Source organism: Lacerta agilis, chromosome 5 (genome assembly GCF_009819535.1).
Source record: "Lacerta agilis isolate rLacAgi1 chromosome 5, rLacAgi1.pri, whole genome shotgun sequence".
Taxonomy (NCBI): Eukaryota; Metazoa; Chordata; class Lepidosauria; order Squamata; family Lacertidae; genus Lacerta; species Lacerta agilis.
The window spans coordinates 67,113,426-67,124,711 of NC_046316.1; the positions used below are offsets into that span (position 1 = coordinate 67,113,426).

Below are 11,286 nucleotides of genomic sequence, written 5' to 3' on the forward strand. Positions count from 1 at the left end.
AATGAGTTAACTGTAGGTTACCATTCTATCTGTTAAAAAGCTAGGCCCTCTTACATCAACCTTAACTGCCTTGGATTCAAAAGAAAATGACCCCATGATCAGTGCAGTCTACGCAGCCAGACTGCTACCTCTCCATATATGAACTGAAGCACAGCTAGCCTTCAAAATTTGCACTCATCCAAATTTTGCTATGCAATTCCCCAACCAGTGTTTACAAAAATGCATAATGTATGGCAAAGCGTGCATCAAAAAGAAAATATTAATGAAAAAAGTAGAAAAATAAATTGTACAGTACTAAGGAAAACTGCTTGCAAAAATATGTACACCAGTCAAGCCTGCATTTCAAAATGTGTTTATTCGGAGAAATTTGCACAAAACTGATGAATAATTTCCATGATGAGATAGATAGATAGATAGATAGATAGATAGATAGATAGATAGCAAATTGTTGCACATTGTAGAGAACTGGATTGAAGATTGGAAAATTAGACACTGAGAGAACCAGAAGTGATATATCCTTCCATCCCTACTCTGTAAACTATAAAAAGCTGCCTTCTTCATTGAATATGCCAGAATATCCTAGACATGAAGTTGAGGGGCTCTTCTAGGATAATATGCAGCAACAGAAGAAGAAAGAACTGGGAGTGAGTAAGAATGAATGGATTTTTTAAAAAAACAACCTTGATTATTGGTAACAGGTTTAACACTGTTTAGATTTTCTGAATAGAAGTTGAACTTGTGGCTTCACTGGCACAGTGTCATCAAAACAGACTATTTGCTGACAAGCTAGCAAGTCCCAGGTGTCCTTCACACCTAGCTGCAGTTGTGTGAGAGCTGCTTTTCTGTGTTGCGATATCGTGCTGACTACATAGGAAAATACCACTCAATCTGTCCCTACCACATGGTTGCGTCATTCACACAGAACCCTCCGCTATGTGAGATCACCACAGAAAAACAAATGAGTGTATGCATGGGTGTGTGTTGTGAGAGAACCTCAAAATTCAAGTTACAGGTAGGTAGCCGTGTTGGTCTGCCATAGTCAAAACAAAATAAAATAAAAAATTAGAGACCAACTAAGTTTGTCTCTCTGAACCATCTGAAAACGCTTCTACACCTCTGAAGTTGCTGCTGCCACACAATGCAAGAAATAATGCCTGGGACCAGATTCTTCTTTCCTATTTTAATTTTAGGCACACTGCATCCTTCTGCAACAGGAGTGGGGAACCTGTGGCTCTCGAGATGCTGTTGGTCTCTTAGGTCCCACCAGTCCCTGCTAGCATGACCTGATGGGAGTTTGAGTCAAACAGCATCTGGAAGGCCATAGGGTGATCTCCTGTGAACTGCAAGTTTAATATTTGAAATTTTGGGGTTTTTTGTTTTTACTGAAGTCAGTTTTTGCAACCTTTCACTGAACACTTAAAACTGCACAGCTTCCATCTACTTCAGAACACTTTAACATTGTTCATTCACATGCTTATTGTCCTATCTCCACCCCCCAAAATCTTAAATTTCGGATTGTTCTGAATTCAGATGATATGGGTTAAAGGAATGGTACAGAGCCAAAAGGATTTCCACCCTCCAATATCAGGCATATAAGTCTGCCTCTACAATATGTAACTTGTTATAGTATAAATGTTTTCTTCTTTGGCGATCACTTGTAGCCGAGTAAGATTGTCTTCCATAAACACAGTTTTAACAATGAGTCCGTAAGTGACTGTGGAGGCCAATTCTGGATCCACACGCCCTTCCACAGTGGGGACATTGGTTTCCGGGCGGGAGTTGATCACGGTGTGGATTTGCCAAGCATGCCTTCCTCTTAGCACATTTCTCCCTTGCGTCCTGAGTTTGAGTGTCTTCAAAGCCCATGACACCTTTGGTAAAGGCTGTTCTCCAAATGGAGCACTCACAGGCAAATGTTTCCCAATTGTTGGTGTTTATACTACATTTTTTAAAATTTACCTTAAGACAGTCTTTAAATCTTTTTTTTTGACCACCAGTAGTACTTTGTAGAAAGATTAGGGTTGGGTGGTGAGAGACAGTTTTACTTATAACTAGCAAATAAACATTTATTCCACTTTACGGGATGTGAGTTAAGCAAGTAACAGTGAAATGGGCTGACATGCAGACATAGCTGTCAACTGTACTCTGTTCTGCTTGAATAATGCCTTAATTTACTGCTAAACTACTGTTTACTGCACAGGGAAACCCTCCAGCTTCCTAATTATAGCTTAGGAAAGTTTTACAAGTACCCTTCTCACTTTTTAAATGTTCTATTAAGACGAGATTTGAAACTGCCATCCACATGGAAAAGCCACTGGGAAAGGTAGGGCAGTGTTCTGGCCCCTCGCCTTCTCAAGAGCCAAATAAATTGTAGCAATCAATGAAAATATTCACCTACACTTCTGGTCACTAGAAGCAGAACAAAGAGCAAAAAGAGCAACATTTATCTTATCATGAAACACATTCACCAAACACATTCAATATGACTGTAATGTGCCCATTATAAAGAAAACTAGTCTTATCTTTGCCTTCCTGGAGCAGACTTTATTGGCTAGATTAGATTCATGTGAAATTATTGAGGGCACATATTTCCGGAAATAAAGAGAAATGAACCATTCATAAGCTTTCAGCAGAGGGTTTAAGTAAGAGGCCACTACATTGGCATGGATCCCAAGTTGCTCCTCCATTCTCGGAGGGGGGTGATTTCTTCCAATTTCTCTTTCATCTTCAGCCATCTATATCCCATACTGTTTCTAAAGGTCCCCCAAGCCCCAGGATCAAGCTTGGCCATTGTCCATGGTTGCTGGGGCTGATGGAGGCTGGAGTTCAGCAACATCTGGAGAGCCAAATATTCCACACACCTGCTCTAAATTTTGTGGACTACAACCTGACAATTGGCTATGCTAGCCAGAGCTGATGGGAGTTGTAATAAAACAAAAACCAACCGGCTATCTCTACTCTAAAGAGCTGCTGTCATTCCAAGGTACAGTATTTCACAGCCCTGCTACCAGAGTTACTTTTAAATGGAGTCGCATGATATTACATACAACACATTCCACATGCACTACCAAACAACAGCTCGTCCACTGAAATAAACTGTTGTCATCTGCAAGCCTGACTACTTCACTAATCCACCGTCAAGATGGCAAACAAATTACAGTATATTCTGGCGTATAAGACTACTTTTTAATCCAGGAAAATCTTCTCAAAAGTCGGGGGTCGTCTTATACGCCGGGTGGAAAATCTGTGGTTGAGTATATCTCAAACTCTATATTTTAACTGGAAAAGTTGGGGGTCGTCTTATACGCCAGAATATACGGTAAATTGCAACATTCCCAATACAGACCATTTTAGGAACTGCCATGATAACCTTCCTCTTTTTTTATTAATGAGTTAAAGCTACCTGTTTACCCTCAAGTTTCCTCAAAATAGTTACAAATTGAAAAGAGGAAATGTGGCCTTTCCTCTAACCCCATGTTGGCTCTCTCTCTCCCCTACCAAGACTGGAAGATATAACACCAGAATAATCCCAGACAGGAGAGATAGTGTCTGTGTAATTGAAGCAATATGCCTGAGAAACGGAAAGGAGAAACCACGGGTGGCCAACCATTCCCATAATAAATAATTGCAAGAGAAAAAAATGATAGTGATAATATCCATTTTAGAGCTTTGTTGGGGCTAAAAAATGCATGCCACAAAGATTTCAGACTTTACCCCTGAGAATTAGGCATGAATACAAGTGTCACATCACTATGGCAGTGCTGCTAAGACAATTTTGCAGCAAGGAAAAAAGTCAGTCTGCTCTCACTGCCTACAGAAAATTTAAAAAGCAGAAACATGTCAAATACAATCTTCTCTTGAAAAATAAAAGTTTCAGACTTAAGCACTAGGCTTCATAAGCATAATTTGTGGCATCATCTGTGGGGCACAATCCTACCACGAGGTGTAGTGAAATTGTAGACTAAGAACCCAAGAAAGAATTTCAGTGAGAACGCTAGGAAGCACTTGGAAATCTCACATTAAGCAGATTTCCATAAGAGGGAGTCAAGGTCATGCTTGATGGCAAATGTAAAGGTTCCATCAGCTATACATTAAGGAAGGAGGAAAGTTTTTGAAAGCCAGTGCAAACACCTTTCATAAAAACAGAGGAAGAGCTAATCCAGAAAGGCCAATTCCACCCTCACCCCTTTCAACAAAGAGCATGAACACACACAGAGAATTCCCCCAACCAATAACAAGAGGAAGCAGAGAACACTTTCCTCCACACTGTTCAGGTTGGAGCTGCACATATAGCTTCTCTGCCTCTATAGCGCTACATGATTTACAGTCGGAGCTGGCAATATAGGCGAGGAGGGGATATATAACCCTTCCCTCTGTTATAATGCTCAGGCTTGCACCATATTCCCAGAACCAGCACTTCCTTACCCACAATGATTAATTTAGGGGAGAAAGGCAGCTTCAAAATAGTTGCATACAGAATGCTGAACTGGTCAACAGTTAAACCAAATGCAACAACGCCTCATTTTTCTCACTCATTGATGTGCCTTCTGTTCCTCCAAAGTCTCTCCAATTCAGCAATACCACACACATGCTAGATTCATCCTCTTCCTCGGTGTCAGATCAAAACTTTAATGGTCTACTTGTAGCATATTGCAATTCTTATATAATGCCTAGTCGAGAGGTAGCCAACATGTTGTCCTCTAGATGTTGTGGACTCCATCAGCTCCAGCCAGAATGCCCATGGATCAGGGATGATGGAAGTTGCAGTCCGAAGTATCTGGAGGGCTCGACATTGGCTAACCTATCAGGTTATTACAAGCATCATAGAAAGTCTTCATCTGACCATTAGTCCTCCTGCCACATCTGTTAACCTGCAACACACCCTAATTTTTGTACAAGCTGCCTTGCGGCTCCTTGACTCAGAAAGTTATTTAGGCACAGGAGAATCTACTCTGAAACACACTGAGAAGTGAGGAAGACGAACTGATAACTAATAAGAGCCTATCCCAAAATAGCTCAAGAACAAAATGGTAAAGTGGTCACAGCAGCCACATATTGGCTATGAGATCAAGCACTAGTGGTGAAAACTGCTCTGCTGGCGGATGCAACTCTGTTCAATAAACATTATTATAGTGGATTTAATTTCAGATATATACACTTTGCGTGACGAGAAATGAAAATCTAAAGCTTCAGCTAGATGAGTAGTTACTGAAAATTTCACAACAAAGTAGAGACACAATGCACACCACATTTTTAGTACTCTCTCATTATTGTAATTGAAAAAGTTATACTAAAAATATATATAGCTCTTCCTGTGGTTTCTGAACTGTCCCTTTCGTTACTATTGTCCCAAAACATCTTTTTTACTAGAGCCTTTTAGTTTTATATGCCTGCTTTGCGCCACAAAACTTATTCATGACACATTATTTTTCCTATAAATCCATTAGACAAAATGTTTCTTAACTGTTGTTCTAATAAATTATTCATGTATCATATATTGTTTTTAAGGTTCTTTTTTTTAAAAAAAGAATGTTCTAAACTCTGAGGGTTTTACCCAGAAAATCTGACTAGAAATATAAGTTAAATGCAGCTACTTGGTAGTCAAGTTTTCAGATTCCTATTCCCCCACCCACCCACTGTATTAAAGTTACTGGATAGGTGAATTCAGGATTATTTTAGAAAAAGGTGAAAAACCTCAAGCCTGCAAAAAGCTAGGAGGAAAAAAATATTATTATTGATATTTTATTTTAACTGAGATAGAAACAGAAATCCAAGCAATAACTGGACAATTTACAAAAATACATGAAATTACCGGTATAAATTAATTTTAAATAGCAATAATTACTATTATAATCCATAATGTCAGCAAATAAAAAATAAAGAGAAAAAGAAGAAAATGAGCCAATATAAATTAGTGAATATCATATAACTGAAAGAGAGAAGCTATTAAAGAACCCATTTTATTATATATCTATGGTCCTTTATAAAAGAGAATCATATTCACATATTCTCACAAAATTGCAAAAGGATTTTAACTAATCCTATGCCCCTTCTGCTTGCTATCCCAAAGTTCTTTAAACATTTTTGCTCAAATATATTTATTTTGTTTTCCCCTTGTTGAATGCAAAGCATCTAGATGTTTTTCTTAAAGTTGCCCTTCACAATATTGTTTATATTTGATGCTACTTCAGACCAAGAGTATTTAGCCTCGGGGCAGAATGAGACTCATACTATTTATCCTTAACTTTTTGGGAGTAGTAGTAGTCTGGATGCAAAACCATTCAAATTCTAAACAAAATAAATTTTGCATGCAAATGACTGTATTTAAAGAGCTTTCATTCTATTGAGATTATTCTTATTCTACTTGCAATAAGAGAGTAAGTGACAGAAATATTTTGACATTTAAGACATTAAAATAGATTTCAGTCTTTGCTCCACATGTACTGACAAATTATACATCAGGATATCGTTATTTATATATTACAACAATAGATACTCAAAACAGAGAAATAAGTCGATGCATTCTTTTATCTAGCTTACAAACAGCAGAGGGTGCTCTTACATGCAGATAAATTATCTAATAATTCAGAGCATGAACCTTTCTAAAGACATAAATGTATTTTTCCTTCTTCATGGAGGACACGAAATAAGTAATATTTGTCTCCAACTAAAGTGAGTCTATTCAAAATATGTTTGGAGCCCTCATTTATTATGTATAACTAAACTGTCAAAACCGACAGTTCTACTGTCAACTTAAACATACAAGGTTGGGAAGGCTATATGAAAACAAAACAAAAAATTTTTATCTCTTCCGCCAGTGTATGCAAACCTTGACAGTAAGAAGGTGTAATTACTCAGTAAAAATACATTAGCAGTCATCAGAAGAAAGCTAAGGAATCTTTATGGAAGAGGCTTATGATTTAGCACCAGTCATCGCCACAATTATAGAAAAATAAGCTTTGAAGAAACACTTCTCCTTTGAAGTTGCACATTCCATTATTCCACCATTTGGAAATATAAAAATCTGCATTAATGCTGCTGCCATTAATGGGAGTCTTACCTACTAATTTATATATAAAAATACAGTATAGCTATGATCCATAAAATGCTCAATAATTACTGATCATTGAAGGACGCAATCAGGATGTCTACAACACATGTGAAAGCTTGTTTTAAGTATCTCTCTAGATAGGCCAAATGGTGTTATGACACCCTTCTTCAACCTGGTGCCCTCCAGATGTTTTAATCAGGGGCAGCCAATACGGTACCCTCCACATGTTTTGGAGTCGGCTCCCATCCACTCCAGCAACTACAACCATTGGTTGAGGAAGACTGATGTACGAGGAGGGAGATCACCCTTGTCCATGTCCAAAATGTCCCAATTGAAAAACCAAAATTCAAAAACCAAAATTCAAATGTTATGTAAAGACAGCTAAAGCCTTAGAGTTGTGTTCTTGACAAACATGCAGTGGTGACATTCATTTTGATGCATTGCAAAATATGTGTTGGTTAGTAAGTGCTACTAGGTCAAAAACAACCTTTAATTTCTTTAAACGTGTTCCTTCACCATGATGCTTTCTTTTATTGTCCCTTTATCTTGTGAAATGCAGCGTTTTACAAGGCAACAATACACGAAAAGGATTGATGATGCAGAATTAACTGTTCCTAAAACACCCATATTAATTTATGCGATGCCATATTGTTTATCTGCTCACTACCTGTGAAAAGGCACTGAATGTTATCAAACATGCAATGAACATAAACATCCCTGTTCAGAAAAAAGCAGCAAGCTATTAAAAGCATGCCAAAACTTAAGAATTAGAAACACAACTGCTTACAACAATAAACTGCCGTGTGAATAAAGAGCTAATCCAGCCCATATCTTCAAGAGAAGATCCAGTAAAGTAATTATTATTATTAAAATTTTAAGTAGTATACATTTTTAATCCTGAAAGTACACCAAGGTTCCGATTTGCACAGGTCCCATCTCAAATTATTTAAGTTTCCAAAATGTTCACACACAGACCTGTGAGGTTTGCAAGTGAATGCAAGACAAATTGTCAGCTACAGTTATACTTGCAACAAAATGCAAGAACTGTGTTGAAATAGCTTCTACTGAAATTCAGTGAATAAGGAAGCTCAAACCTCTCTCAGGGCCAAAAATATGCACATCCCCAGAAAACTATCAATAAACAAATACTACTGTTTATTTTGTGCCTATTATTTATTCCATTGCAAGTCTCGGATTCGCTCTTAATTGTTCAGGTGGACTCTAAAACTGTTTTGGGGAAAGAAATGTTGCCTTTCTAGAGCATGTACTCTGTGGCTGACCTAATTCTTCACTTCAAGCAGTTACTCAAAGGATGTTGTCGGCAATTGCTCGTTAGAGAGCCAAATGCCTTGCCAAGCTTTAACTAGAAAAGACATTCCGCTTCCATGAATGAGTGGACAAAAGGTTCATCCCATTTCCGACTAACTGTTTAGGTTCCCACCACCAGAAAAGCCCTTCCTTTCAATTCAGGTAGGATGGCTCAAGAAGATGATGGCAAAAATACAGTTCCATCCTTTATTGAAGAAGAATGTTGCACCCAACCAACAATGACATGTTAGCTACGCTCTGCCTCCATGGTTGGAGGTAGTAATGCTTCTGAATATCACTTGTTGGAAACCACAGGAAGGGAGTGCTCTTGAGCTCAGATCCTGCTTGCAAGTTTCCCAGAAGCATCTGGCTGACCACTGAACAGGATGCTGGACTAGATGGGTCATTGGCCTGATCCAGCAGGTTCCTATGATGTTCTTAGGGCATGTGTAATGCTGCTGTGCCCTCAAAATGTAGTTTTAGAGCTAGATGACCTACAGTTCTTAGTTGAAGTGCAGTTAACTATTCTGATACTATACCCTACCCTACTCTCTTAATCTACTGCTTGACAAATAGCTTCCAGCAAGCTCTTTAAAAACCAATAAAGTCAAGCTGACTACACTGTACTTTAGACTTCAGATACCAGTACAGCAGCAATGTCCTATTATAAATCTATTTGGGGGGGAAAGCAAGTCCGGAACACATGGGTCTTGGATAGAAACTGCCAATTTTGATGAACATATCTTTGTAACAAATAATGTGTTCCTCCCATCTTCTTTTTTTAAGTATCCACACAAGTTATTACTGGGCATGTCGAGCATCTTTGCACATAGGAGGGCTAGAAATGAGGCAAAATTGTCCATTTGATTCTGTGGTGACATTCAACACCAAATGGAAATTCTTATACAAATAAATATTCGTCGGCTTCAAGCTCAAGATTCCACTTCCAAAAATAAAAGTATGCAAGAGCATCAAAAGCTGTCTGTCTGCTATGTGAATAGCTTGTAAGCCATTTATAATTTGCTTTGGTAGAAAAGGACACTACAGAGATTTAGGAAGAATCCACACACACGCACATGGACCACTATTTCACAGAATATATTTTGAATTGGGCTCCTACCAACTGAGGCAATGAGATGCAATGTACTGTCTAATTTTAAACAAATTCTTGTCTAATTTTAAACAAATTAAGTTTCAGTTATTTCACAAGTATCTCCATATTTCAAGAAAAATGTCTCTCTTTCAAACACACACGGGGTGGGTGGGGGGGAGACAAGGAAATTATCAACTCCGGTCTGAACATCTCTTTAACGTTCTCATTTTCCATTTCAATTCAGGGATATGCTCAATGCTAAATATTTCTTAGATATCCCCTATACAAGTGTAGCTTCATTAAAATCAGTTGTGCTGTTACCACTTTTACACCCACCAGCAAGAGAAGAAAAGCTAGAAGTCCTTTAAAAGCCTCCCTGTGGTTACCATTACCTTACAGAGGCAGACAAGGACATCTGTCTGTGTTGCAGATAGTTTCTACCCTATGAGCAACATATCCAGCCCCAGACTAAGATGTAAGGACTGAGACGCCCACTTTTTATTATAGTCACCTGTTCTCCTTATGGCACTCCTTTGATGCCCTATGCCACATTTGTAAATTACCATTCAACCATAGCACATAAAAATCTCATCCTGCCCCAGGATAAGAATGAGCTCTTTTGAATAGCCTAGGGAAAAAGAAGAAGCTCCTGCTACAAGTATTGGCGGGAATGTGAGCTAACGAAGTTTTCGTAGGGGCTAGTAACTTAACCGGACTTGTTTCCAAGGCTGCCCTGACCGCACAAAATTCGGGGTAAAGGGTAAGCAGAAAAGCACCGAAGGGGGGATCTCAGATTCACTCATTCCTTCTTCTGGAGATGGAAATCGGAGAACTAAATTGGGAAGCTCTTCTCCCCCCCGCCCCAAAAAAAACCAACAACCCCGATATACCGCATAGTTGTGGGCTTTGGGAATTTACAGTATTCATTTACTACGCACATGACAGATTTGGAGGAAGGAGAGGGGCAAAAAGAGCCCTTGTGAATTCAACTCAATAAACCGCTTTTGCAAACCCAGCAGTTATTTCTGGCTGCCCAGTCGCCGCCCCCCGTCCCACAAACTCAACCCCTCGTTAGAATTCAATCCGAAAAAGAGGAAAGAACAACCTTAATGGAGATATATATATATATGTCTTCCTGAACTGCCGTAGGGTAATGAAGAGTTAGTCACGAAGTTGATAAGCAACTGAGAAAGAAAGAGAAAGTACACAGGCCGGGGGGGGGGCGGGGAGCAAGATGAGAGGGGTCGCCAGAATAAACCCTCCTTTTTGGAAGCTGGGGCTGGGGGGGGGTCAAAGAAATCCCATTGAAAGGGAAGGGAAAGGGCGGGCAAGGCGGACAGCAACGCCCACCTCACGGAAGAAAGCGCGACCCCCAGGGCGAAGCCACCCCCACCCCCCATAAGCCCTCACCTCTCTCGCCCTCGCTGGAGAAGCGCCTCTCCGGGGGAATAAGAGCGGCGGAGGTTGCGGCTGCGGCGGCTGAGCTTCCACTCTGCTGCTCCTCCTGCTCAGCTCAGCGACTAAGCCGAGCGGCCGCCCCGAATCCCGCATTTATCCCGCCCGCCGGCGAGAGAGCGCAGAAGCGGCCGGGCGGCGCCCACTCGGCTCACCCCCTCCCACTGGGGCTGCCGCCGCCGCCGCCGCTTGTCTCCTCGACAGCGGCCTCCTCCTCCTCCTCCTCCGCCTCGCCCAGCTCCCGCCCTTCCTCGAAAGACCACCCCGCGAGGAGGCCTCGCCTCCCGGCCTGAGGCGCCACCTCCCTCCCTCTAGTCCAGCAGCGCCTCTCCGCCCTTGCCAAGAGCGTCCAAGGCGCTCGAAAAAAGAAGAAAAAAAG

General features: G+C 40.3%; 1 protein-coding gene across 1 annotated transcript in view; it reads right to left on the bottom strand.

The window, feature by feature from the left end:
- SERPINE2 (serpin family E member 2) overlaps positions 1-11,076 on the bottom strand; it is a 28,816-nt gene extending 17,740 nt beyond the window's left edge. Inside the window, exon 1 of the mRNA XM_033150264.1 lies at positions 10,863-11,076. The gene's annotated coding sequence lies outside the window, so the exon portion shown is untranslated. The remainder of the gene's footprint in view (positions 1-10,862) is intronic.
- Between the last annotated feature and the right edge of the window lie 210 nt (positions 11,077-11,286).